Source organism: Ruditapes philippinarum, unplaced genomic scaffold (assembly GCF_026571515.1).
Source record: "Ruditapes philippinarum isolate M1 unplaced genomic scaffold, ASM2657151v2 ctg3708_1_1_1_1, whole genome shotgun sequence".
NCBI classification, from domain to species: domain Eukaryota; kingdom Metazoa; phylum Mollusca; class Bivalvia; order Venerida; family Veneridae; genus Ruditapes; species Ruditapes philippinarum.
The window spans coordinates 55,038-75,889 of NW_026854779.1; the positions used below are offsets into that span (position 1 = coordinate 55,038).

General features: G+C 34.8%; 1 protein-coding gene and 1 long non-coding RNA gene across 6 annotated transcripts in view; one reads left to right on the plus strand and one right to left on the minus strand.

Moving 5' to 3' along the window:
- LOC132741048 (TNF receptor-associated factor 3-like) overlaps nucleotides 1–20,852 on the minus strand; it is a 131,133-nt gene that overhangs the window by 39,220 nt on the left and 71,061 nt on the right. The window lies entirely within an intron of this gene.
- On the plus strand, nucleotides 2,778–7,854 carry LOC132741049 (uncharacterized). Its single transcript, XR_009627235.1, has 3 exons — nucleotides 2,778–5,052; nucleotides 6,472–6,689; nucleotides 7,534–7,854. It is a non-coding gene; the product is annotated as an uncharacterized LOC132741049 (long non-coding RNA).

Below are 20,852 nucleotides of genomic sequence, written 5' to 3' on the forward strand. Positions count from 1 at the left end.
AAGAAACAAGAACTTGAACGAGCTCGCCGGGATCTTGAAATGAAACAACAGATGTTAGATCAGCAGTCGAAATTAGAAGAAGCAGAGATAGAAGAAATGGTGTGGTTAGAAACAACACAGGAAGAAACCGGGGTCATATCTAACAATCAAAATGCTCAGCCTGACGTACAAAATAATATGACTGATCATATTCAGGTGAACAGCCGTACAGATTCTGTGAGAAATATAACTTTGATACAGCCAGACCGGAAATGAACATATCGTGTATACCGGAAGTTGACAGTGAGACATCGAACATAGACAGATCATTTCAAAGATTGGCGTCAGCACTTCATGAAGGATTCAATTTACCGAAGCCAGAACTATTGACATTTGATGGGAAGCCTGAAGGATACAGCAAATATTACAGTAATGATAGACCAAAGGTTACTACTCTGAGTACACATACTGAAGAAAACGGTCATGAAAGTAGTAAATGCATTTGTTGTTCAGGTAACTGTGCAGAGTTATCACTGTGTAACAAGTTCAAGTCAATGAGTCTCAATGATCGTTATAAACTGGTAAGATCACTTAAATTGTGTTACAATTGTTTAAAAGGTAAACATTTTACAAACAAGTGTAGAAAACAAAAAATATGTAATGTGACTAATTGTAATGTAAAACACCACATTTTGTTACATAGTTGGGTAAAACCCGATAATGGCTACACAGCAGTGCAGTCGTCGTGTAACTGTGCAGCAACAGAAGGTTCTACTGTAAAAAAATGTCTGGGTATTATTCCTGTAATAGTTAGGGGTGGGGACGGTAGTTCTTGTCAGACATATGCCCTGCTAGATGATGGGGCCGGTAAAACCTTATGTGATGAAAGATTGTTACGGAGCTTGAATATAACCGGTAAGCCCGTCACATTCCGGATGTCTACGGCAAACTCACGTGAAGGTATTTACATGGTCAGGAGGCCGACTTAGATATTCAACCTATCGATGGAAATGAAAGTATTACCCTAAGAAAAGTCTGGTCAGTAAAGTCATCACCGATATCAACTCGATCTGCAGCTAAATATGCAGATATCCGAAACTTACCGTACTTATCCGGTATAAATATTCCATATATAGACACTAATGACGTTATGATGTTAATATGGACGGATTCACCTATTGCACATATACCGCTAGAAGTGAAATTCGGAAATAGCGATGAAACGTACGCGATACGCACTCGTCTTGGATGGGCTATACGCGGTCCAGTTCCAACTACGCAAGAATCCAACGATATTAATATAAATTTCTTTGAGTCACGTGACATGTTGTTACAGCAACAAATTGAGCGTTTGTGGACAACTGACATTAATGATAAATCACAACAAGTGAAGAGTTGCATGTCTGTAGAAGATAAAAATGCTATGAAATCCATGGAGTCAACTTTAACTCGCGAGGATGGTCATTACAAGCTTGGTCTTCCTTGGCGTGATAGAAATTCATCATTCGTAAATAATAATTACCGCTTGCCCAAGCCAGATTACAGCAGTTGAAGCGCAAGTTGTCAAATGACAATAATTTGCATGACATGTACAGAACTACTGTGAATGATTACATTGCGAATGGATATGCCTCAGAAGTTGATCACAATGTACCAGAAACAAAGCGGGTTTGGTATTTGCCGCATCACCCCGTGATAAATGTTAACAAGCCGGGAAAAGTACGTGTAGTGTTTGATTGTGCTGCTAAATACAAAGGAATGTCGCTTAACAGTCAACATTTGCAAGGACCTGATTTAATGAACAGTCTAGTCGGTGTACTCATAAAGTTTAGACAGGAACGAATAGCATTTATTGCAGATATTGAAGCAATGTTTCACCAAGTTCGTGTTATCGAGGAAGATCGTGATGCTTTAAGGTTTCTCTGGTGGCCTAATGGAAAATTGGACAAGATTCCTAAGCAATATCGCATGAATGTCCATTTATTTGGTGCTACATCTTCTCCGAGTTGTGCTGCGTATGCACTTTTAAAAAAGAACTGCGAAAGATTTCTCCCATATGTTTAAACCGGAAGTTGCGCTGACAGTTGAGAAGAATTTTTACGTTGATGACTGTCTAAAGTCTGTCCCATCTGAGCAGGAAGCTATTGATTTGGCTATGAATTTAAAGAAAATGCTGTCTTTGGGAGGATTTCGCTTAACAAAATGTTTTAAAGGCAATACCGGAATCAGATCTTGCCAAATCGGTTGTCAGCTTAACCCCTGGTGAAAAATGTAATGACAAAGCATTGGGTATTATTTGGGACGTAAACAATGATACAATTAAGTACAAGGTTGACTTAAAAGGTAACTCTTCACGAGGCGCGGGGATATAACACAAAGGGTTTAAAAATTTGGGGACCCTTTTGGTTTTGTGTCGAAATTTTAAATTTAAAAGAAAAATTTTATTTTTTCAGATCTTTTGTAGAGAAAAAACCCTAGGCGGGGGAAGAAAATTTCCCGGACAACTTGATGAGAAGGGCCCAAGGGGTTTTTTTACGTTTCCTGGGCGATTTCCCGGACATCACGATAGATCGATTTTTTCCTACCCGGGTTTTTGGATCAGAAATGAATGCACATTTGGGCATATTTTCAGTGAGGGGTTCGGAATTTGGTTACGGCGAAATGCGCGTATTTGGACTCATTTGGGAAAAACAGGGGGGAATAAAAACATGCTTCTCGTCAGGGGGTTAAGATTGCCCTGGGGCCCCCATAAAAACAAATAATATCCCGGGGACTAAAACTATTTTGGAGCTGTGGTTGCTTGTCGCTTATATCAATGTCTTGCTGAGGAACTCGATATTAAGATAGATGAAGTTACGTTTTGGACGGATTCCATGATACTACTAGGATATATCAGAAATACTTCAAGAAGATTAAAAACGTTCGTCGGAAATAGGCTTAGCATCATTCATGATACTACAAGTCCAAATCAATGGCGCCATATTGATTCAAGTTCAAATCCAGCAGACATAGCTTCAAGAGGTATCAACGCTTCTGAAACAGACAAATTAGATGTTTGGCTGCATGAACCAACATTTCTTAGTAAAGGTAGAGAACACTGGCCTAAGTATTCAGGTAATATTATCCCGGAAGTGAGTGAAGATGATGTTGAGGTAAACCGAAGTGAGTGAAGATGATGTTGAGGTAAAGAGAGAAATTGCTATTAACGTTACCATTTGTGACACTATTGGGAAGATAATTGAATACTACACTGATTGGTTCAAACTTAGACGTGCAGTGGCATGGTTTTTGAGATACAAGGATTATTGCAAACAGCGATATCTGCATCATGATGTAGTGGTTGAAAAAGGTAATCTCACCTTGTCTGAACTTAAGACATCTTCTCACGCAGTTGTGAAATACATTCAGATGGAATGCTTTGCCGATGAGGTAATAAACTTGCAAAAAGGAACTAATGTTAAAGGTGAAAGTCCGATAGCTTCATTAAATCCTATACTTAGAGATGGTTTAATACGTACAAAAGGTCGCATTATTTACCATGATGAAACGAAATGTCCAATCATTCTACCGAAACGGCATCATTTGACTACTTTAATGATACGTTTTTACCACGAAAGTCAAGGTCACGTCGGAGTACAACAAGTTTTAGCAGCTACACGAACAAAGATACTGGATATTAAATGGACATAGCGCTGTCAAACAGGTAGTAAGGAATTGTGTACCATGTAAGCGCAAAAATAATCCACTTTGTAAGCAACAAATGGGACCGTTACTTGATGAGCAAATCACACCAGATAAACCACCGTTCTCATTTATCGGCATAGACTTTTTTGGTCCTTTGATGGTAAAATTAGGAAAGTCACAAGTAAAGAGATATGGATGTATTTTTTCTTGTTTAACATCAAGGGCCGTCCATTTAGAAGTTACTCATAGTTTGAGTGCAGATTCGTTTATCGCCGCATTGCAACGATTTATTAGCCGGAGAGGTCTACCGGAAAAGGTATATAGTGACAACGGAACCAATCTCGTTAGTGGAGATTGTGAATTGCGCAAGTCCATACGAGAGTGGAATCAATCCGAAATTGGACAATTCATGTTGCAGCGGGAAATCGAATGGAACTTTAACCCTCCGTTAGCTAGTCACATGGGCGGTATATGGGAACTGATGATACGATCAACACGTGCAATTTTGAGATCGTTAGTCAAAGAGCAGCTTCTGACAGATGAACAACTTCTTACTGTTGTAATAGAGGTTGAAAAAATACTTAATGATAGACCGATTACCCGAGTAAGCGATGACCCAAAAGACCCCCAGCTCTAACTCCAAGCATGATTTTATTACTAAAGTCCTATACATGTATTCCACGTGGCATTTTCAGAAAAGAAGATACATATGCAAAGAGAAGGTGGAGACAGGCTCAGTATCTTGCTGATATATTCTGGAAACGATGGATTCGGGAATATATACCTACCCTACAATCTCGACAAAAATGGCTGAGACCACAAAGAGATATCCGTGAGGGCGATATTGTACTCGTGGCTCAGGAAAACATACCAAGGGGGCAGTGGCCATTGGGCAGGGTTGTAACTATAAATGTGGGTCGGGACGGGCATACACAAAGCTGTGTGGTCAAAACTAGTATGTCACAATTCATAAGACCAATAACTAAACTTTGCCTACTAGAATGTTCTATTTAAATCGTAAAGGTATACATTACAATAAGCTATTGTTTGTATAAGATGAAATCGTAACGTTTCATGGTGGGGAGTGTAAGAATTATAGTTCTTAGTTGTAAATTTATTAATTTTAATCACATAATTTTCATAGTTTGATTTTTCCGATAGTATTTACTATTAAAGACATTGTTTGACTCTTTCAATTAAAGATAGCTTCACTATTTCCGCCAAACGTAACGTCTTATTTTGTTTCCCGTAAAAAGACGTCATTAAATTGTTTTACGGTGACGACATTAACCGTTACTTTGATATGTTGTTTTGCCTTGGGCGGAAGTGGTTAAATTGTTGATGTGTTTTGTTTATTGATGTTTTCCAATGGAAAGTAGATCATAATCGGTAAGCAAGATATTAATTATGTAAAAATTTTAATAGTAAATTCAATCTTTTTTAAATGATGATGAACTTTACAATATTTGCCGTGAATTAAATTATAAACCGAATTATAATTTGCGGAAATACAAAATAACATTATTATTTGCATAGATTTAAGTCTATAATTGTAAAGGTAATATCGTATATTTATGATTTGTATTAACATTATTATTTTAGACAATTTATTGTATTTTATTTTAAATGCGTTGTAATCAGTATTTAGTTTGTTTATTTTATTAATTTCAGAGAATCGCATTGTTGTATCACATTGATATATTATTCCATGAATGAGAATAAAGAAAAGTGTTGAAATCTGCGCATTCTTGACTATTTTTAACGGAAAACATTTACACACTGAAACATATTTTATCTGATTATTATCATCAAGTCTTTTTTTCAAATTTGAACGACTAAAGAGCAACACACAGAACAATACAAAAAATTATTATCAACAACTATTAAATTAATGGTGAGTGAATAGTTTTGGCAATACAATACAACACATAACAGTTAAAAAAATAAGATAAAAGAAACAATACTTTGTAAACAGACATTTTTTCAGTAAAAGTGATAGATTTTCAATCAGAGCATATATTATCAAGAAATTATATCAAATCATAAGTTAAAAAATCTTTGATATTACTTACGGCTGATTAGCAATACGCTTTAAATAATTAATTTGTTAAACCTTGAGAAAACATAAATCTAAAGTGTTAGCTAAATGATTAATAGAGATCAAAAGATAATGATTTTTGAAGTATATTTGAAATTAATTTTGTTAATCAAAATGTTTTTGCATTTGTCAACTGTCTTATAAATTAAAGACTAAGTGTCTTTATTTAGGTGTATTTATTGTTAAACCTTAATTTACAAATTTAATATAAGAGACAGTTTTGAAATTGAAGTGGATATTTGAGGTTCTAAATGTTTACAGTTACTATATTTCAAGTTTCAATGACTAGTATTGTGTTTCAGTTATTTAGTAAAATTGAAGTTAGTGGCGTTGACCCTTGCTTTTTGAGAGAGTACCTGTCGGATGCGAACGTGTGGTTTTTGGAGCTAGCCGGTGAATCAGCTCTTCAGCAGAAGACTTAGAATAGTGAAAAAAGTAGGTGGATGGCACCCCGTTTGGATGTTATTTTCAGATTGTGCATTGTTTAAGAAGGAAGAAACACTATAGCTCGTGATTTAATTTTTTGACGTTAATATATTGTTGTATTTTGCGAATAGGAGTAATCCACTCTTTTTGTCGTTGATTTTCGCGACCAAAACAATGAAAAACACATGGCTATGTGCCAAAAAACAAGAAGGTGGACATGTATTTTTAATTGTTTGCTGTGAGATACATATGTATATGTTAAATATGAAATGCATTTATTTCAGGTATGTGATTACAGACCTGTGTGTGAGGTTTTGATTGTGGCGCAGTCAGTTGTTTGCCGAGAAGCCTTGAAAGCTGTGTATTTCCCCCTTATGATACAAGTGGGCAACTGGAAGCAATCTCATTAAAATCAGATCATCGTTTTCGCTCCGTTACTCTTCGCTACGTACCTTTCGAGCGTAGGGTAGTGAAGATGATTTTAATGAGATTGCAACTGGAGGTAATTGGCAATCACTGAACTTGATTTTTGCAATCACTGTACTTGATTAGATGATATTTTTGCTATTTATGTTACTTATATAAGAAGTTTTACTGGTGAAATCGATTGCAAGCTTTATTTTCAGCTAACCACAGAGTTAAAAGTCCTAAGTTGACACTATTTATTTATTTTTTACCTGTTTAAAACATTTGCTACGGAATAGTTAATTATTTTTAGATCATAAACTGATGTCATATATGTACTTTATCCATAATAAGTTAACAATTTAAAATGAATGATTGATTTCAAACATGGAACACATATATTTTAATGACAGAAAAGTGCACAGTTTATCTAATAGTCAAAGGCAATTTGTTACGGAAGCATATTCTTCTATTATTTTTTTGAGCACCATAACACTAACATTTAGTTTGTTTATAAAAACTATTCCAGTGTGTTTTTTATTACAAAGATATATGAAAATGGTGTCCAATATTAACTAGAACTCTAATATGATTTGTATTGTGTTGTAAGGTTGCAGCTTTCTGTTACGGAACATACCAACTTTGTTACGGAACAACGTATTCATAAATGCTATGATTGAATATGATTTCTAATGTTTTCAACAATTTATAAAATACCAAAATTGTATCATTATGTCACTTACATTATCTAAAAGTTTTAGAATAATAATCATGAAAAAGTTATAATAATAATGATGATATTAATATAATAATGATAATAATGATGATTATTATGATAATTGTTATATTAATAATAATAATCATGATAAAAATAATAATTATAATGATGTTCATGAATCAAGGTTAATTAGTTTATAATATGCACTGATTTTCTATTTTAGAATGATTATTTTTAAATGCAGAAAAACAATTAAAATGGAGACAAAAGCAGACAGGGGAAAACAAATCATTTAAAAGAGAGAAAAAGAAAGCAGAAGAAAGTATGAGAAAGAGCACTGGTGAAAAAATGTAGAGGACTACATGAAACATTATAACAATAGAACAAATTTGTGTAAATTAGTCGGGCATAAAGCAAATAAAACTGAAATAATAAGAATTCTTGTTCATTTTCAGTGAAAAAAAAAACCACATTTTATTTTTATTTTCCATAACATATCTTCCGTAACAGATATCTTTGCATGCGCTACTCATTAAAATTAAACTATTGGTGTGTTTTGAATTGATACAGTGTTTTATGATTAATGTTGTTTGTCATGATACCACATTTACATCAAAAGTAATTTTAAAGAGTGAAAATAGAGAGTTATCCTATGTTTTATAATTATTCACCTATGTTCCGTAACAGATCGATGAACATTTGTGCAGCGTAACGTTACACCGATTAAAAGTTATACTTTACTTGTTTTCTGCTTCTATTTTAGATATAATTCGATAACTTTTATGACAGTTTTTGTTTTTCGTTTTCTGTAAATACGAACAGTGCTCCCCTTTAAAAATGGCCGAGTCTATTTGTTTATTGCATCAGAAAAAAGCATCGTATGTTTAATTGTCCTGTTTCAAGTGAACGACCATAGTTTTTCATTAATGAATTTACCAAGTCGGCATCATGTATGTACAATGTACATGTCTTTCAATTTGTCATCAGCAGCATTGCTTTCCTACGATTTTGTTTCTTCGAACTAAAATAATTATAAATATATGTCTTTAATTAAAGATACATGTAAATCTTTTTTCAGCTTGTATACTTAAACTCCTGTTTATAACTATATTAATTAATTAAGTGTTGCCCTAGAAGTAATTTTGGTAAGCTTAACTTGTTAACCTTGAAAAAGGCGACATATAGGGGTTACTTTTGTCGACGGCGTCGATGTCGGCGTCTCCTTAAGCTTGTCCAGAGCATAAGTAAGTCAAATGGACTCCAAACTTGGTATGCATTCTTCTTATAATGACTCGAAGAGCAGTGCACAAGAAATGGTTCTATGCACTACTTCATTTTTGAGTTATTGCCCTTTGTTAACCCTTTGTAAATGTGGTATCATGACAAACAACATCAATCATAAAACACTGTATAAATTCAAAACACACCAATAGTTTTTTTGAGTTATTGTTCTTTTCTATTTTCTAATTTTATTTTTGTTACCAGTCCATTTCTCATAAATTTTCAAAGCTATGGACTTGAAACTAAATAGGATGATAGATCTTATTGATATGAAGTGCAGTGCACCGGAACTGGTACTCTGTACTTCTTATTTTTTGAGTTATTGCCCTTTGTTAATTTTCATAGGATGTTTTTCTCATATTACGCTGGATCTCATTGAGAAGAAGTGCAGTGCACAAGAACCGATACTCTGTACTTTATGATTTTAGAGTAATTGCCCTTTGTTAATTATAAAACTTTATTTTTGTTTGGGCCAATTCTCCTACACTTCAAAAACTATTGACTTGAACTTTCATAGGATGAAGAAGTGCACAAGAAGTTGTACTCTGCACTTCATAATTTTTGAATTATTGTCCTTTGTTAATTTTCTTACTATAGGCTTGTCCAGAGCATAATTTGGTCACTATAATTGTGATTGACTCAATTTGGTATGTTAGCTTTTATCATTGACCTGAAGTGCAGTGCTTAAGAATCCACCTCATAGTCCTCCATTTGATCTGTCAGTGTAAACTTTTCCATGGTATTTTTTATTTTTGATAATATAACAGTTTCATTAATCCTGATGTAGCATTGTTACAATCAGTTCAAACGCCACTAAAGTTAAAGGTACATGTACATTGTAAGAGCAGTGTTTCAGAAGAAAATGTCTAAGTGACAGCTATATTGTTCACAAGGCGACACATCCGACTCTAGTATGAGCAGCATCAAGTAGAATGCAGTTTCCTTTGATTTGATTTCCTTTGACCGCATGGGTTCAAACCCTGTCGAGGACAAGCCGTTGTTTCCTTGAGCAAGAAACTCTACATTCATTGCTTAGAACTGGTTGGTTCCAGGAATCAGCTTCCAAGACAAATGGACTAAAATGAATTTGTATAAACTAAACTAAGAGTATATTTTGTTTCCTTTCCGAAATTTGCACTTAAAGAAAAAAACTTAATAAATGCTTTATTTATATTAGAGTTTTTTTTATTGCATCAAATCTATAATATAGCTGTTCACCTATAGTCCTAATCAAAGCAAAGCATTCGACGGAATTTAGAACGTAAATTCCATTTATAGAATACATGAATCAAAACATTTAGATACATCAATTTTAATGTGTAGCAAGTAACTGTTGTTAATTATGCAAGTAGCTAATTATTTTTGCCGATTGATGCACTTTTAAAGAAGCACATGTAGTCAAACTAATTGTAATACGCGTTTAGTTATTGTGATATTTTTCATATGGGCAATAACTCCAAGGCTCTGACCCAGAACAAAATATCCCAGAATCTAGCTTAACGCGTCAAAATAATTTTACAAGAACGGAATGGTAGAGTAAATCAAGTATTTTGTTTGCTTTATGTGTTGACCACATACAATAAAGGAATTAGGCAAGAATTAAGTGAAATATAATTTCTATATTCATGGCTGAACGGCGATTCCAAGCATTTTATGATATGCTTTTAAATGGGAACCATAATGAGAAAGAAAACCAGAAAAACTGTTTCCCGGCAAGGTAAACAATAGTGCATGCAATCGTCTGGAACTGATTCCTGGCGTGCTCAGAATAATTTTAGTAGGACAGGGAGCCAAAATGGCCTCCGATGGAAAGAACGCAAACTTTTTACCCATAAATTTGCTGTACTTTCGGCGAAAGATTTCAAAAGATACTCGCGTTACCGTAATGCTCGCTCTTCGAGCTCTATACAGAAATCGTCGTGTAAAAGGAAGATTAATGCGAGTCTGGTTTTGCAATTTATTATTATGAATAAGACAAAGCCTCAAAGCGAGCTCTTTGAAAGAAATTATAGTACATTATAATTTAAATCCATCAGCGGCTACACATTTTGTGTTTTCACTACACTAAGAACTGTACACTTTCGGCTGCACTCAACACAACCACACATTATACACGACCATTTCATGTTTTATATAATATCTAAATTAAATCCACCCGTCAGAGAACATAGGCAGGAACCATTATAGGACAGGAAACCAGATTAAAGTTCGGGTAATCTGAAATTTGGCAGATCCCATGAACAAGGAAGTCGGTTGAAATAGTTATTCATTTTTATTTTTTATTTTCCGTTTTAAAAGTGTCATCTGTTTTTTATGCACTGTTTCCGTTTATTCTCGTTCCCTGTCATAATTATTATGGTTCCCATAGAAGCGCGCAGGAGACGTTTTTCGGTCAGAATTTCTCGGCTTTTATCCTTATCTTTAAGTCGAAAAGTTGCGATTGGTCTACTGCCCATAACTTTGCACGAACGTTTTAAAAACCATCACTATCTAGCAGGTACTCGCGTTTCGGTAAAGCTCGCTCTGCAGCTCGCTAATATGAAATTAGGTTCTACCTATTGCGCGGAAAGCTTTTTTATCAATAATAACATGTCCAGTATACATGTAAACAAAAAAAGGATCTTTCTTGCACCCTTCGTAAACCAATAAATGCTTGTATTTTGTACCGTACAGCAGAAACAAATAAATTGGTGATGTTCAACCTATCATCGGAGTACTCCGATGAATATTTCCGGAAATCTCTAAACTCTTCACAGTGATTTGATAGAGTCTTAATAAGAGTATATTTTGTTTTCTTTCCAAAACTGGCACGTAAAGAAAAAAAAAACTTTATGAACACCTTTTTTTATTAAGAAGACAGTAAAATCATCTGTTCTGCTTAGTTGCAGACATCAATTGACATTGAGCTTGGCTGGTTGATAAACAGGGTATCGAATTATCAAAACAAATGATACTTCCGATAAGAATGACCTGTTTAAAGGCATTGGCCTGTTTCCAGGGGCGTGTTCTTAGCATTTAAAAGAAAATGCAGTGCCTTTAGTATGTCCACCGAGACGAGTCCCCGTAGCACTACAGGACAAGCTTGAAAAAGAATTACTCTATGGTGGAAAAAGGCTATATTACAAAGGTTACAGAACCGACTGAATGGGTAAATTGTCTAGACATGTAGAAAACCCCGCGACAGGAAAATACGAGTATGCTTAGATACAAAGGCTCTTAATAAATGTATTCAAAGACCGTATTACCCAATGCGTACAATTGAATCGTAGCCGCCAAATTAACGGCCGCAAAATATTTTAGGTGATTGACGCCACTAAAAGCAACTAGTCCATTAAACTGACAGACGCATCGCCATAGCTCCCTGAAAAGGTTAATCAGAATGCTGCAATTCAGAAAATGAGAGAAAGCAAACTGACCCAAAAGTCATATTGTGATGAAGTTAAATGTAGGTGATTCGTGTAGAAAAAAGGTATCTAAACATGGGAACCAGCCGTGATCATCACAATTCACGGTGAAAGGTAAAAAAAAAATGTAAACTGACGATAATTCAATTTAAAGACGAAAAAGACATTTATCCACACTCTGCAGAAGATATCGCCAAATATTCATCACAGTTAATTACTTAAAATAATGCAACATTCCATTCACAACCTAAATGTCGCGGGGTAATTGATTCAGCCGTTCCCATACTCTTTACCCCAGACAATAATTCACCTTATCGCACGCGCAGTGGTCGGGAAGTGAATCCTAATAGGTACAAGTGTTAGCATTTCCAAAAATGCTTGTAATCGCCGTTTAGCCGTGAGCATAGTTTTTGCCTAATACCTTTATTGTATTTGGTCAACACATATAGCCAACAATACTTGATTTACCCTACCATTTCGTTCTAGTCAAAATATTTTGACGTGTACATTAAAATTTATGTCTGGGAATATTTTGATCATAGGTGATCGGCGCGTTGATTGGTCACCCCCTCCCCCTCACCCACTCTACAACCCTCCTACCTCTCAAAAATCATGTAAACTGCAGTTTTTTCATTTGAAACATGTTTTGATATTTGGTATATGCTTTTAATTCAAGTTCCTTCATTTCCCACAAAAGATAAAAAAATGATACATATATTTCCCCCCAAAAATAAAAAATTGATATATATATATTGGCAGTCAAGGTCAATTTAAGGTAAAGGACACATCTAAATTATTCAATATGTTTGTTTGGTAGCAAGTCTTGTTGTGTCCAATTTTATATGAAATCTTTACATTAATAAAAGGTTTATGACAATTTAACAAAAATTCAATAATTTGACATTGACATTGACAGGCAAGGTCATATAAGTTCAAGGTCAAGGTCAGTTCACATCTTTAAAATGTCTTGTCCAAAATGTTGTTTTGTCATGTATAAAGATAATCCATTTATAATTTACAAAGTTATAGTCAATTACAGTAAAATTAGTGAAAATTCAATAAGTTAACATTCAAGTACAAGGTCAAAAAATGGCCAAGGTCAATATGAGTTTGATATGCATGAAGGTCTTATCTTAAACAATGTTGAGTTATTAAATGAAGTAAATCCATTTATTTATAACAAAGTTAGAGCCAGTTACAACAGAAAAAAGAAAAGTTCAATAATTTGACCTTCAAGGACAGGGTCATTTATTTTGTTTAATGTTTTTACATTTTTATTATTATGTTTAAATTTGAAGACAATGCATTCAAAAATAGCAATGTGTAACCACTTATAACAAAACACAAGCAATTTAGACATTTGACCTTGAAGGTAAATGTCATTAATGTATGAAGTTCTACTAAAGGTCTTGTTCCAGGGTTTTTTGGGGCCCATGTATGCGAAAAGAACTTCAGACGTTTGCAAGGTGTTCCCTTTCGTTTTAATTTTAATTAGTATACTATTTTATTTATATCTAAAAGACGAAAAATTTGGTATTTGCATCTTTTTTTCAAAATGTAAAACTCCTACATACATTTAAATTTTAAACCCTTTAGAAACAGTCCTAGATCGACTGGTCAAATGTCAAAATTGAAAATTATTTGGATATACGTCTTTTTTTTTGGAAAGATTTTGGGGCTGCTGTCTGATATTTGGGGGTAAAAAAGCCATTGTTGTTTAAAAATTTGGAGTGCCCAGAGTAATTGTAAACCTTTTAGTTTTTAAAATGAAAAAGTTCAAGTTTTGCGTCTTTTATCCACTATACCACAAAGGTACAATTAAGTTCGCGGACGGCAAGGCCGAAGTAACTGTAGCAATATCATGAAAGTCGAGCCAAAAATAGCATAAGTGATCATCCATATTTAAGTCTTCAGCCTTCGTGGTCAGTTCCTACGCATCAAAACTCCAAACCGGTGTTAGAAGCCTATATTAACACCGCTGAGACCGATATTATGTGTTAATTCTAACAGTATCGGATATTTCCCTCACATAAACAAAGAAGGCCGGAAGAGTGATATATTTCACATCATATTCACTAGCCGTTATTATTTCCTCCCTCCGTATTTGAAACCGACAAATTGGTGTCGCCATTTTGTTTGAAAGATTTGATAAATAAGAAACACCTTTGTGTTGATTTTTCTCTGAAAAAACTATCTAGAATGATAGAAAATGGAGCGCTTGCAAAATCCGTTAAAAAGAAGACTCTTTCAATGTTGCAAACCACTTTTAATCACTTTTATTACTCTATGAATACTCCGTATTTCGCTTTAAAAAATTATAGTTAAAATGAAATAAAACAAACTCAAAGTTTTCAAAATTTGTTATTCTCAAAATATTTGTGCAAACGGTAGATTTGAAGACAGTTTTTGCAACCAACTGAAGCAGTCTATAAAGAACGTTGCTTTTAGAAACTCTGAGGCGATAAAAAATACACAACCAAAATATAGTCTATATATTTTTTTTCTAGACGTGTAGGAATGGAAATAATTCTTGATATAGAGTGATCTATGTTATATTCTAACACAACCTGCATTTTCCCTATTGAACATATAAGAAACGAAAGTGTGTGTTATTTTGCAATTAAAATCACTGTTTGACGTTCTATATTTGACATGTGACGTATCACTAAAATGCGTGACGTACACACTAAAGTACTGAAAAAACAAGGCACAATTTAGCTTAAATATCGGTACTGGCACATTTATTTTGTGGATGTCGTGGTTAGAATCGAAATGATATATCCAAATCGGTGACACTTTATTGCTTGATAAAATCACTGTTTGTCGGCCGGATGCGCATCATTATATATAATTCCTCGCATACGAACTCAAAACAATGATTTTATTAAGTGATAAAATCACTGTTTGGGATATATTATTTATAATTTCTATCACAATCGGAGTCTTCTCTTTTATAAACAAAGAAGGCCGGAAGCTTAATATATTTCAAAACAATGCATTCGCCGTTCTTATTTCCTCCTTCCGTATTTTCAAACGGACACATTTACGGTGCCATTTTGTTTGGAAAATCTGATAAACAAAAAAACTTTTGTTGAATTTTGTTCTAAAAACTATCTAGAATGAAAGAAAATGGTCAAACTAAAAAAATTTATCCGGACACCAATATCTTTAATTCAGTTATTAACGCTGTACAGACGATTTAAATGTTGTTTATGTGACGTCACAATGTAGCGCCAAACAGCGCGTGCAACCCCCCCCCCCCAAAAAAAAAAAAAAAAAAAAACAAAAACAAAAAAAAAAACAAAAAAAACTAGAACTGTCACTAAATGTGATTAATAACCCTACAAGACTGCTTCGGAAATGAGGATGTTACTAGTAACAGAATACCTTGTCAAAGTTATGGTTGTGGGCAATTAAAGATAGTTGTGGTTCTTGTTTGTTGCATTTCCTTTCAATGAGGTTGACCATTGATGAAGTTTTATTGAATTACTCTGTAATAAGTCCAGAAAGACAAGGAAAAGGAACAAAGAGCAATAACTCTATAAATACTGAAGGTGGAGTTATGGTTATTGTACACTGCACTTCCTCTCATTGTGCTTGACCATTGTATGAAGTTGTATTGAATTCCAACTACTAGTTTTCAAGTTATGCACTGGACAAAAAAGTAACAAAGGGCAATAACTGTAATTAGTCCAAATAGAGTTATGGTTCTTGTGCACTGCACTTCATTTTACTGCCCTTGACCATTGTATAAAGTTTCATTGAATTCCAACCATTAATTTTCAAGTTATGGACTGGACGATTAAAAGTAACAAAGGGCAAAAACTTTTAAATGAGTCAAGAAAGAGTTATGGTTTCTGTGCATTGCGCTTCCTCTCAATATACTTGACCATTGTATGAAATAGTATTGAATTTCAACTACCAGTTTTCAAGATATGCCCTGGACAAGAAAAAAGCAATGAAAAAGTAAAAGGGCAGTAACTCTATAATTACTCTGGACAGAGTTATAGTTCTTGTGCACTGCACTTCCTCCTATTGTGCTTGAACATTGTATGAAGTTGTTTTGAATTCCAACCAGTATGTTTTAAGTTATGCTCCGTACAAGGAAAAGTATCAAAGGGCAATAACTCTGTAATTTGTCAAAATGGAGTTATGGTTCTTGTGCACTACACTTTATCTTAATGTGCTTGACAACTGTATGAAGTTGTATTGAATTCCAACTAGTAGTTTTCAAGTTATGCTCCGGACAAGGAAAAGTAACAAAGGGAAATAACTCTGTAATAAGTCAAGATAGAGTTATGGTTCTTATGCACTGCACTTCCTCCTAATGTGCTTAACCATTGTATGAAGTTATATTGAATTCCAACCATTAGTCTTCAAGTTATGTTCCGGACAAAAAAAGCAATGGAAAAGTAACAAAGGGCAATATCTCTGTAATTAGTCAAGATGAAGACATGGTTCTTGTGCACTGCACTTTCCCTTATTATGCTTAACCATTGTATGAAATTGTTTTGAGTTCCAACCAGTAGTTTTCAAGTTATGCTCCGGACAAGGAAAAGTAACAAAGGGCAGTAACTCTGTTATTAGTCAAGATGGAGTTATGGCTCTTGTGTACTGCACTTCCTTCTCAATGTGCTTGACCATTGTATGAAGTTATATTGAATTCCAACTATTAGTCTTCAAGTTATGGTCCGGACAAAAGAAAGCAATGGAAAAGTAACAAGGGGCAATAACTCTGTAATTACTTTAGATAGAGGTATGGTTCTTGTGCACTGCACTTCCCCTTATTGTGCTTGACAATTGTATTAAGTTGTTTTCAACTCCAACCAGTAGTTTTCAAGTTATGCTCCAGACAAGGAAAAGTAACAAAGGGCAATAACTCTGTAATTAGTCCAGATGGCGTTATGGTTCTTGTGCACTGCACTTCCTCTCCATGTCCTTGACCATCGTATGAAGTTATATTGAATTGCAACTATTAGTCTTCAAGTTATGCTCCGGACAAGGAAAATGCAACGGACCGCTGGACCGACCGACCGACCGACCATCGGGTGACTTCGTTTCGGGGATATAAAAACAAAAAATAAACAGTCAAAAACAATAACGCTTTTCCAATGTCGCAAACCTATTCAATTTCACATTTATTTCACTATAAATACCATGTATTTCGCTTGGAAAATATAAAATGAATAAAATCACGGGGGAGGAAGTGTAAACTCGAGGGATTGAGTTCTTATGATAACTTGTCAAGGATTTCTTGTGATAACTGCCACGGAGTTCGTCGGAAAACTATTGTATATACTGCAAACACTCGTCCAAAATGGTAATATTTTGAACATGTTGTAACTTGGTCATTGACTGCTTAGAGACTCCATATAACAGTGCATAACAGTAGTCTAACCTAGAGGTAACACGTGAATTTACTAGAGATTTGGTTGCTTTAACAGTAAGATAGGGTATAATGTGACCATTTTGTCTTAATTGTGCATAACAATTCCTACAGACATTATTTACATGTTGTTCCATCCTCATGTTCGAGTCATGAAATGTACCAAGATTGTGCACACTAGATGATTGGATAATTTTCGAACAGTCGACTGTTACTGTAACATCTGAAACAGGTTGTGCGTTTTGTTCAGATGAGAAGATGATCAACTCTGTTTTTTCGCCGTTAAGCTTCAGCATGTTGGCATCCATCCAATTTACAATATCATCAAGACATCTTTCAATACGGTTTTTATTCTCTTGAATTGAAATACTAGTCACTGGTTTGAAGGATAGATAGAGTTGTGAGTCATCTGCGAAGAAATGGTTGTTAAGACTCATGTTCACCGGCAGATTTTCTCCGACAGGTTTTCGTATTCATCACATAGCTCTTGGGTTCAAGGACAGACCCTTGAAGTACACTGTACTCCATGTGGACTGGCTGTGATAGTTTGTTGTTTATGCCATACAGTCCTGGTATCGTTTCGGTCAGGTATGGACGTCACCCATGCGAGTGGCTTGCTTGTAATTCCAAAGTGTCGTTCAAGGCGGCGAAGGAGCGTTCCCGTGATCAATTGTATCAAAGCAGCAGAACAGACAAATCAAGCATCACGAGAATAGTCACATTGTTATTATTCCAAAGACTGTAGAATGTCATTTTGAACTTTTAACAATGCTGTCTCGGGCGAATGGAACTTGCGATAAGCAGATTGGTTGACCTCGTGTAGATTGTTTGTCTTCAAATTGCTCTCAATTCGTACGTCAACGGCCTTTTCCAAGATTTTAGACAGGAATGGTAAGTTAGACACAGGCATATAGTTTTTCAGTTCGTAAGGATCTAGATTTGGTTTTATTTAGAAGTGGTCTTATTTTTGAGTGTTTGAACATTTTTGGTACATAAGCGGCAATCAAACATAGAGGTCGTAGATCCTGATTCTAGTGGAAATATGAAACTGGTTATCATTTGGTGTTAGTTCATCTAGTTCTAGTTAGTTCATTCTTTTAACAGCCATGTTGGAATGGGGTCTAACAGGATTTGGTGCCTAATTTTTTAATCAGTTCTTTCACTTCTTGTTCTGTGGTTGGAGCAAACACAGTATATTTGACTTCCGTATATTCAGATTCCATATTTACATTAGCAGGTACCGATTGTGTTTGAGAATGTATGTTATTCCTTATTATTTTAATCTTTCCGATAAAGAAGTCACTGAATTTCTGGGCAAAGGCGCTCTGAAGATGAATCAGATGGTAGAATCACTTCACTTGTATCTCCAAGTAGATCTTTAGTAATCTTAGATAGACTTTTATGATCAATGCATAAGACTCTATTTTACTTGTATAGTATTTCTACACGAGCTTGTTTTAACATATTGTTCACAATTAGAACATTGTGTTCTGTAGACTGTGATGCGTCTATTGTAAGTTTTAGTTTCACGCATTTCCGTTCCACGTTTACGTTTTTCTGCTTGGGTTCTGTTGGGAGTGCTCTGTATTACACGACAAGTTAGGTCTCAATTAATAGTCTTGTTAATCATCGGAGCATGTTTTATCAAAATTAGAGGTTAGACTGTCTGAATACTCCATCATGAAACCATTCTATGTTACACTCTTTGCGAAGAATTCGTTTTCCGTATGTTCATCTCGAAAAGAACTCAATGTCCAATGTGCGAAGGTTTCTATAAGAAACCATTCCGTTTACCGGTGCAGTTTGAGGCTTTTAACAGCAAATGTAACAGCAAAATGGTCACGTAGATATTTCCACTGAATAGAGATTCCCAATCTACTTACCTCTATGTTTGTACAATGTTATCTGTTTCTCTGATATCACTACGTCCAATGTAATGAGCCTATACATGGGGTTCTTGTACCTGCTGATGCATACCACATGCATCAAGGTTACTTGTAAATTTTCTCGTATCGTTGTTGTCTGGTATATCTAGATGAAGAATCAGATCGCCTACTATGATTGCAGAATTGTCAACTGTAGCGTACTTAGTTAAGAAAAGGGGCCACTCATGATCAAGGAAAGTGTTTGTATTCAAGCCGTTCTGATCTTCTCCTCAAACACTCGGTAGATTTTGATGAAATTATGCATCAATGATGAGTAGAAAGTCCTTTACAAATAAAGCTCAAATGGTTCCAGCCAGACCTAACCTAAAATAAAAATAAGCTTTTTTGAACAAGTTGTTTGTTGAACAAGAAGACCGTCAGAGCTATAAAAAGAAATCATAAAACGGCATCTCTCCTTGAACTACTTAGGTGTTCCGGTATCAATGTTACAGACTCGTACTCAAACGTCATGATAAAACAAGAAATGTCGAACGACACATAATTATGTCCCCCTTTTTTAGCCTTTGACTCATATTCCTGCCATAAATGGGTACGTGGCAGTGTTCAGTTACGGAAAAAAAATAATATAATGACCAATATAAGGTCTGAAATAGATGAAAGCGATCATAAGTATAATTAGCAGAAACCATTCTGACATTTAATTCCAACGGCACATCGACCTTTGACCTAGTGCCCCAAAATCAAAAGAGGTCATCTACTAGTCATGACCAATCAATATATGAAATATAAAGACTTTGTGATAGTTTTTAAGATAATCAGCGGAAACCACATGGTCTATCAACATATGACTACTCAATTGAAATGTGAATACCTTGTGATAAATTATTTTCAAGATAATAGGCGGAAACCATTCTGACATTAAAGGCCCGTGTGAACCTTGACCTTTGACCTAGTGACCAAAAAATAAAATCCGTGTCATCTACTTGTTATGACAAATCAGTATGTGAACTATTATTGCTTTGCGATAAATAGTTTAAAGATAATCATTGGTAACCATATGGTCTACCCACGGACAGACAGATAATCACATCTTAAGTCCCTGTGACCTTGGCCATTGACCTGAAGACCCCAAAATCAAGAGGGTCATCTACTAGTTATAACCAATCAATTTGTAAAATATGAAGACGTAGTGATAAATAGTTTTTAAGATAATGAGCAGATACCATTCACACATTAATGCCCCCATGACATTGACCTTTGAACTTGTGACCCAATATCAATTGGGGTCATCTTCTACAGATGACGTATCTATATGTGAAATATAAAGACTCTGTGATAAATGTTTTTTACGGAAAGTATTCTGACATTTAAGGCCCCTGTAACATTGTCCTTTGACCTAGTGACCCCAACATAAATAAGGTCATTTACTTGTTATGGCCAATCAGTATGTTAAAAAATGAGACTTTGTGATAAATAGTTTTCAAAAAAATGAGCGGAAACCATTCTGACATTAAATGCCCCTGTAACTTTGAACTTGTGAACTTGAACCATTTTTACATTTAAGGTCTTTGTGACCTTGATTTTT